This window comes from Paralichthys olivaceus, chromosome 2 (assembly GCF_024713975.1).
Source record: "Paralichthys olivaceus isolate ysfri-2021 chromosome 2, ASM2471397v2, whole genome shotgun sequence".
In the NCBI taxonomy this organism is placed as follows: Eukaryota; Metazoa; Chordata; class Actinopteri; order Pleuronectiformes; family Paralichthyidae; genus Paralichthys; species Paralichthys olivaceus.
The window spans coordinates 6158299-6166185 of record NC_091094.1 but is presented as its reverse complement, the minus strand read 5'-3'; positions in this window follow the sequence as shown (position 1 = coordinate 6166185).

Genomic DNA, 7887 nt, shown 5'->3' with positions numbered 1-7887 from the left:
GTTCATCTATAAGTCACAGTTGTGTCTTCCTTTGACCTTTTCTTTATTGCAGTCGTTAAATTTGTATGAATAAACAATGTTAACCGTAATTATTACTATAATTTCCTCAATTTCATTTCTCTGAAATGGCCAAATGAATTCAAGATATTCCATAAAACTAAGTTTAAAGACCTCACTAATCAGCACTGGCCTCAAAGAATTCTTGTGGTCTGGGAACTGTGTTCCAGTGTGGTTGGCTTATGGCTGACTGCAGGCAAAAGATCTTAAGTATTTTTCAAGCTGCCTTTTCAGCGTTGTATTGTTTCTAAGATGGAAGTCAATGAGGTAACCATGATCCTCAAAGGATGCTGGTGTCTCTGCTTCAGCATTTTAACTTAAATGGATAAATACACCAATGTACAAAAACTAGAGTTCCTGTGGGACAAACTACAATGATCCAATCATACAAACATTTAGACATAAATATAATCAAACGTAAAAAGAGCCATTATCTGTTTTCATTTGTTTTGTGTTTCATTAAAAGCCACATTTGACCTCTTTTGCACAAGAGTCAAAAAATAATAACAATGTGGTTCTCGTAAAATCAGCCAAGAAATGAAGTTTCAGTCCTCGCATGTGTGGTAGTGCTTGCATGTCACAGTGTAATTACACCAAAACTGTGGTGTGACAGAGTGATTTTTTTTTTATCGGGATATATTCATGATGGAAAATACAGTCTACGATGTAAATCACAAAATATATCAAATATATTTATAACAGCCGAGAAAATCTCCCGTTGTCTCTGTTTACGTGTCAGTATTTACGAAGATACACGTTAGCAGCAGTTGCAACAAATCCTCCGCAAACAAAGTGGTGAAAAAGCAAAGCTGCAGGATTAGTGATGTTTTCTCTCTCTCCACGTGACGAGCAGTTTCCTGCAGTGATCTGTAACATGCAACATGAAATGTACGGTTGTCACAGAACTCAAAACGAGAGTTTGACTGACATCCCCGAGTCAAACCGTTGCTAATTTTAGCGGAGAGGGTACCGGTTATGGCAGACCCTTTGGCAAGAGGATCACACTGTTAAAACGCAACACTGAAACCGAACACTCATCAGCAGCTCAAGTGATCCGTCTCCGTCTGTGCAGATCACACTGTTGGATCCCAACCAACGGCAACTACATATACAACCGGGTTAGTTTGAAAATACTCTGTTCTGATCATTAAAAACAATTTCAAATTTAAATCAGCAGTAAAAAACAATGACAAAATCACACAGAAACGTGTTCTCTGCTCCTAAAATATGAGGGTTTTCTGTTTCTGTTTTTATTTCTGTAACAATGCAAGATAACGTCTTCAAATATATTGTTTTATTCAACCACAAGTCAAAACCACAAAGATTCAGTTAACTGCCATACATGACGATACAAAACAACTAATCTCATCATTTGAGAAACTGGAAACACTGACAGTTTTGTCATTATTCATTTATGCTTAAAAAATGTGATTATCTCAATGATCCTTGACTTAATCAACTATTCAATGAAGATCAAACATGTACCCAATATGTGGATGAGGTAATGTTTGACATTTTACTGACATGACGAATAATCAAGTTCATAACTCATGAATAATGAAAATAATCTCCCCTTAATTGAATTAAATCAAATAAAAAAAATATAATAAATCAAAACTTATTAGTAAATAGCTATCTCAACATTTATGGCAGGCTGTCATTAACTGTATTTTAGTTTATTTTCATTGTCTGCATCAATTAAAAACTGACTCATCTGTAGGAACACTGAGTAGTTGTAATAAACTTGAAATACACGTCTTTGTCTCTGCCTCTCTGCAGATCCTGCTTGTCTGTGTCTGTGTGTGTCTGTGTGAGTGTGTGTGCTATGAAAATGTGTTTCAGGAAGTGTTTCATTAATGAATGCACAGGTGCGGTGGGGCAACTGCTCCAGTGAAGCCAGGGGGAGCAACAATTAAAGAGCGGGGGTACAGTGAGGGAGAGAGGGAGGGAGGATCAGTCGAGCCACTCTATTGTTTATCTCCAATTATAGCAGAGAAAACACCGCAGACCTTCCTCGGCACCGCAAGCTGTGAAGAGCCACACGCGGTTTGTCAGCGTGTAACTCAGGGATCTGACGACCTCGATGGAGCCCCGAGTGCTCACAAGAGCCTGCTCGAGTGAGGTGCTGCGAAAGAGAGGCTCTTCAGCTGGCGAGGAGAGCAGGGGCCTGAATTCCAGACATGTCCTTATTAAGAAAGAGCCTGCGAGTGTTCACTGTTTCTCCTCCTGCCTCCCTTGTGTCAACCCAACGCCCTCCCTCCTCTGCCTCACCCCCACCGCCTCCCCCTTCTCTTCCACCCAGCGCTCAGAACGTCTCTACCCAAATAAGGAGAGGAGACCAGGGGATGCATGTATGGGAGGAGTGGGTGGCGGGTGGGTGGGTTGGTTGGTTGGTTGGTTGGAGAGCAGAGGGGGAGAAAGGGGGTGTGTATGGGGGAGAGTGAGGGGGGGGGGTGTCCAATTTAGGCGTCCACTTTGGGGTCTGGAAAACAGTGGGATTGTTCCAGCTGGAATGCAACATCAGCAGTGAACACGCATCGTGACGCGCAGAGAGCTCAGACTAGAGGGAGGGCACTGTCAGCGGAGCCATGTTTCAATACATCCTCGGCTGGAGTCACAGGATTTAAATCAGGACAATAGTCTCGACTTCATGAGGAAAGCGAGCGGAGCATTAAGTCACAGGGACACTTTTATGGACTTGAATGCAACAGCTATAGTTTGACGAACCATACAGGGCGTTCCAATAAACTGATTTAAATTTGAACAGCTTTGGGATTTGTGTTTTCCAGCATGACTTTCTGCCAGAACGTCATCTGAAAGGAAAAGCTGCTGAGATGAACATGCTGATTAGATTAAAACAGCTGATATCAGCAGCACTGTGGTGTCTGCATGAGAAACTCAAGAGCACAAAATATCATAGTAATGACTTCCAGCAGATTGAATATGATATTGCACAGAGTGCACACAGTGGCTGTAAAGTGTCACAAGGTTGGCAGTTCAATTCCCATCTAGCAGTGGTGGGATGTAACTAGGTACATTTACTTCATACACTTTTCATGTATTTATACTTTGCTTGAATAGATTTGTTTTCAGGTCCTTTTCCATTTCTACAAAGCACTGCATTTCATGTTCACACAGTTTTTTACATATTTAAAAGGAATCAATCATGAGAGGGGGAACTGATCCACTGATCCAATCAGAGCGGACAGGTAACATTAGACCCCGCCTCCTTCTGCAGCAGCAGCAGCATCACTGGAGAAGAAGCAGGAGGCAGAGACTCCACTGTATACAGGCTTTTTACTTTTAACATTTAAAGTATATTCAAAGGTGTTTTAAGTGAGTTACACACATTTGAATACTTCCTCCACCACCGCTGGCTTGTCCTGTCCACTTTCTGAAGTGTCCTTGTGCAAACACTGACAGGAAAATGGTGCAATCTAAGTGAAGTCTATTTACCATTCACCACATTGGCTATACAACCTATTCAGGTAACTTAGACTACAACGAGGCTCTGACAGATATTGATTTGATGATCAATTATTGAAAATCATCTTAAAATACTGAGTGATCATATCAAGTAAAAAAATCAAATAATTCCCAGTTCCACTGTCTGAATTTTGAAGATTTGTTGTAGTAGATGTTAGGTTAGGTTTTAAGGTCGGGGTCAAACTGGAAACTTAATGATATAACTTGTGACAACAACTTTTTTTTAAAGTCAGTTTATTATCTGCAGGCACAAACCTTTGTGTATGTGTGTGTGTGTGTGTGTGACTCCTCCAGGCGTTTGCCAGACTGGCTTTAATTTGGATGTTGATTGAATGACACGCTGTTCTCACATTTAACACAAAAATCAAGGACACACCTCCCCTCCCACTTTCTGGGATTTGGGCCATGAGACTCTAAGACCAACATGCTACAGAATTCCAATGTGCAGCAGGAATGTAAATAACGCTGCAGAGCTATGCACCTCGCCCGTTCATTCAAACGGCACCATTCATGCACCAGAATCCCTCTTCCCATTTTCCCAGCCCTGAACGGAGCGATCGCATTGCAGTCTGTTTTCAGCAATCGGCTTATCTCTGCTCCGGCTCCATCTACGAGCTCACAGTGTTCACTGGTGGGCCCATACTGCCTTCATTTTCCCCTTTCTCTCCCTAGACAAGACTGTGTGTCGAGAAACGTACCAGTGAATTCCAGTAATTCTACTGAGTCACTGCTGGGTCACATGGAGGAAAGCTGTCGGTGCAGACTAAATCAGGAAAGGGATTCCATCACAGACATTTGTATCGCAGACCTTCGTTTAAACTGTGCCACAGAATGTATGAAACCCCTTTTAAGGAGGAAAACTAAAAGTCTGCTTGTTTCAGCAATAAATCCACGGCCTGTCAAGACATTCAACAGTTGGCACAATAACACTTAATCATAAAAGGCAGAGATGACAGTTTTTTCATCTCCCACTGAACATGAGCTCATGGTGCTCTCAGACTGACCAACCACATGGATTTCTACTTACACGAGGAATTCAGAAGCTACAGTGAGGCAAGACGTTGAGTCAAAGTTACTCCGTCATGTCTCCGATTTTTATGGCTTGATGGCAGCATCCCCTCACCAGTACACAGGTGGGAAGAAAAAATTGTTTAAGCTACCGAGGTTCAAGACCAAACAGGATGGATCACAAGAATATATTAAAACAGAGATTAAACAGCCCACCATGAGAGCCATGTCAGCCCACTGAGCATTAGACCCGAAAAGTCGGACACGTGTGACTTTGATTCTGAAGACCTTTAATGGCCTGTCTACACTTATACAAATATTTAACAAAGAAAACGTTTCCCTCTGTGCTTGGAACTCTCGTCCACATGCAAAACAGGACGGAGCCTTTCTAATCCGCCTCTCTGAAAGTTTACGGATACTGTGAAACCAACAGAACAGAGCAGTACCACTGGAAATCTCCGGGGGGCGGTGTAGCCAATAGTTAAAGCCAGACAACCAAAGGACACGAGGAAGATTTTTCAACAATAGCGGGAAATTTTGAGGAGAGACTTTGCGAGTTGGTAAGAAACTACTTACTTCTCCTGCTCACCGGGACAAACAGCTGCTTCTGTCTTTACCTCATCACAACCTTCTCCATTGTCGCGATGTTTGTTGTTGTCTCTCGACTCCGCGGGTGCCCGCTGGTTTATTGCTATACAACCATGCTAACTTATCAGATGCATGTAAAAATGTACATATGTGAAGAGCGTTTGGGAAACGATGATGTCACAGCTTTCTTTGCGCATGTGTTGCTTTGTGAAATAAACATACTCCAGGAGCAACAACAGCAATGGTGGCTAATACCAGTTGGCAGGAGAATAAGCTCACTGAGCATCTCCTGGCCCGGCCTGCTCGTTTGATCATTTGTAGTCGTTTTTATGTTCTCGTCTGGACAGAGATATTTTGGAAAACCGAGGGGATATGATCCGCAGTGGTGTAGCCGAGGCCTAGGTTAAGGTTAAATTAAGGTTAAATATTTCCCAGATTCAGCTGTGGTTTTTCTCGAAGTGACTGAATTCCAACAGAAACTGGCTTCTCCTCGTAAGCAACACAACAAGTCAGAGAAACTCTAAATTTAATGATGTCAAGACGGCCTGCGCTCGATGCATAAAAACAACCTTTTTGATGTAACTCATTAAACATGTCGTAAATACCAGACAACAACACAACAAAGGGATATGTGCATTTTCTCAGGCCAGTTCGGAAGAAAAGGTTGGTGCACAAATCATCTAGTTGTTTTTGTACTGTGGGACCAGAATCATGGAATTACAACAATGAAAGTGGCCTCAATCTTAATGAAACAGACAAAAACAATACATGTAAGCACTAATTGATAGTTTGGCCACTCGGGTATGATGGTGGTCGATTATCCAAAAAACTTTTATCACTTTCAAAACACATCCACGATCCAAATTGAGATCTTTCTTCCTAGTTACCTCTGCCAAGGAAAAGTTATATTTTCATTCCTTTCCTTTTGTTTGTTTGCTTGTCAACAGGATTACAAAAGAAATACTGAACAGATTTCCATGAAACCTGTTGGAAGAATGGAACATTAGCCAAAAAAGAACCCATTCAATTTTGCTGTGGATCCAAATGAAAGGGTGGATCGAGGAATGCTTTATCACTTTGTAGTCGTATCAGTAGTTTCTGTTGGAGCTTGTGAGATATAAGTGAGTGTGAGCTTTATCAAAATACTCCTTTCTCTACTTTAAAGGTGGTTGAACAGATTTGTAGTACTAACTCCAGAAGAAACTGCTGCCAAACAAAGTAATACATAAATCTCAAAAAGAAATATCTGACCACTGCCACGCTACTGATATCAAGTCCTTCTTTGGCACCAGCTCCTCATCCACTATGCTACTAGCTTCATAACAGTGAACCATTTTTCATATACCTTGTGCATTAAAGAAACCCTATATACAGAAAGATTTGGCTCAATTTCAGCACAGCCATCGAGTTTTTGGTTTAAAATGACGCAGATGAAAACAGCAGACTGAACCAAAAAAGTTTAGTTTGGGGCTGTAAATCCAAAGTAGCTGAAAGTTCTTCACAGAAAATGCTAATTATTTTAGATTTAAGATATAAAAATGCGGAAAAAAAGGACAATTCTGCCTCTAATTTTGATTTAGATGTTTTTAGAGTAGTTTTTTTTTTACCTCCACCAAGGAGATTACATTTCACCTCTTGTCCATTTCTTGGTTTGTTTGCCAGCAAGATTACACTTCATTGAATGAATTACCACTTAACCTGGTAAAAGGAAGTTTTATGTGTCAGGGAATCCAATCCAATATGTTTTGGTATATTTTCACTTATTTCCCAGGGAATAACTCCGGGGGAAAAGTTCAGACATATTTAGGGAGTTGACATCTAGGAATGTGTGAAAATTGCTGCAACTTGTTTATATTAAAGGGGACAGTTGGGCCTTGTGACATTCAACATGATTTGTTGTTATCAAGGTTAACTTTTCTTCATATCTTATACAGCACTACTTCTAACCAGAGCTCAGCACACCCCCATCTCCATGACTCAGTTTTACTGACTCATGTCCTGTTCCAGATTGTTAACAGATTTCTATCAAATCTGTCTCTTCTGCCGTTGATCCTGTTGTGTGCTTGAATGTCTCGGCAGTGCCCACTGGCAGAACGTATTTACCACCATCTGTTTGCAAACCAATACCCTACAAGATTTATTCCCTTCTTTAAAAAAGCAGCCTTTGTTAGGTTGCTGCTGGAGTTGGGACACTTGTTGGCAGAGAACAGACCCCTGCTGGCAGCCAAAAGCCAACCCCCCCCACCAACCCACCCTGCACTGCTCAGCAGAGAGTTAAACACACCTCCACCGAACACAGTAACAAATCCACAGCCTGAAACTCCTCCGCATGAAAACCACACGTCTTGTTAAGGTTGAAGGGAGCTCACAGATGTAGAGTCAGAGTGAGTGTTGACCATCGCAGTGACACCCCCACTCCACACACACACGCACGCATGCACACACACACACATGGAGCAACAGCCTCACAAACACACACTTGAGGAAACAACAGGACTTGGCGGCAGAAGGAGCAGCTGCTCTCTAAGGTCAGATTACAGATAAAGAAAACATTTTAGGTTCCAGGCCAGGAAAGCTGCTCTCTGACAAGAACTGGAAATGCTGCTCTTATTCCTCCTGACACACAGAAACACACACAGATGCATTTATAGCAAATGCACATGTTTGATAGTAAACACAGCTCCCTTAATTTGGGAGATAAATCGAAGGTGATGAGCTGGATTGAGTGTCGGGCCCATCTGCTTCACG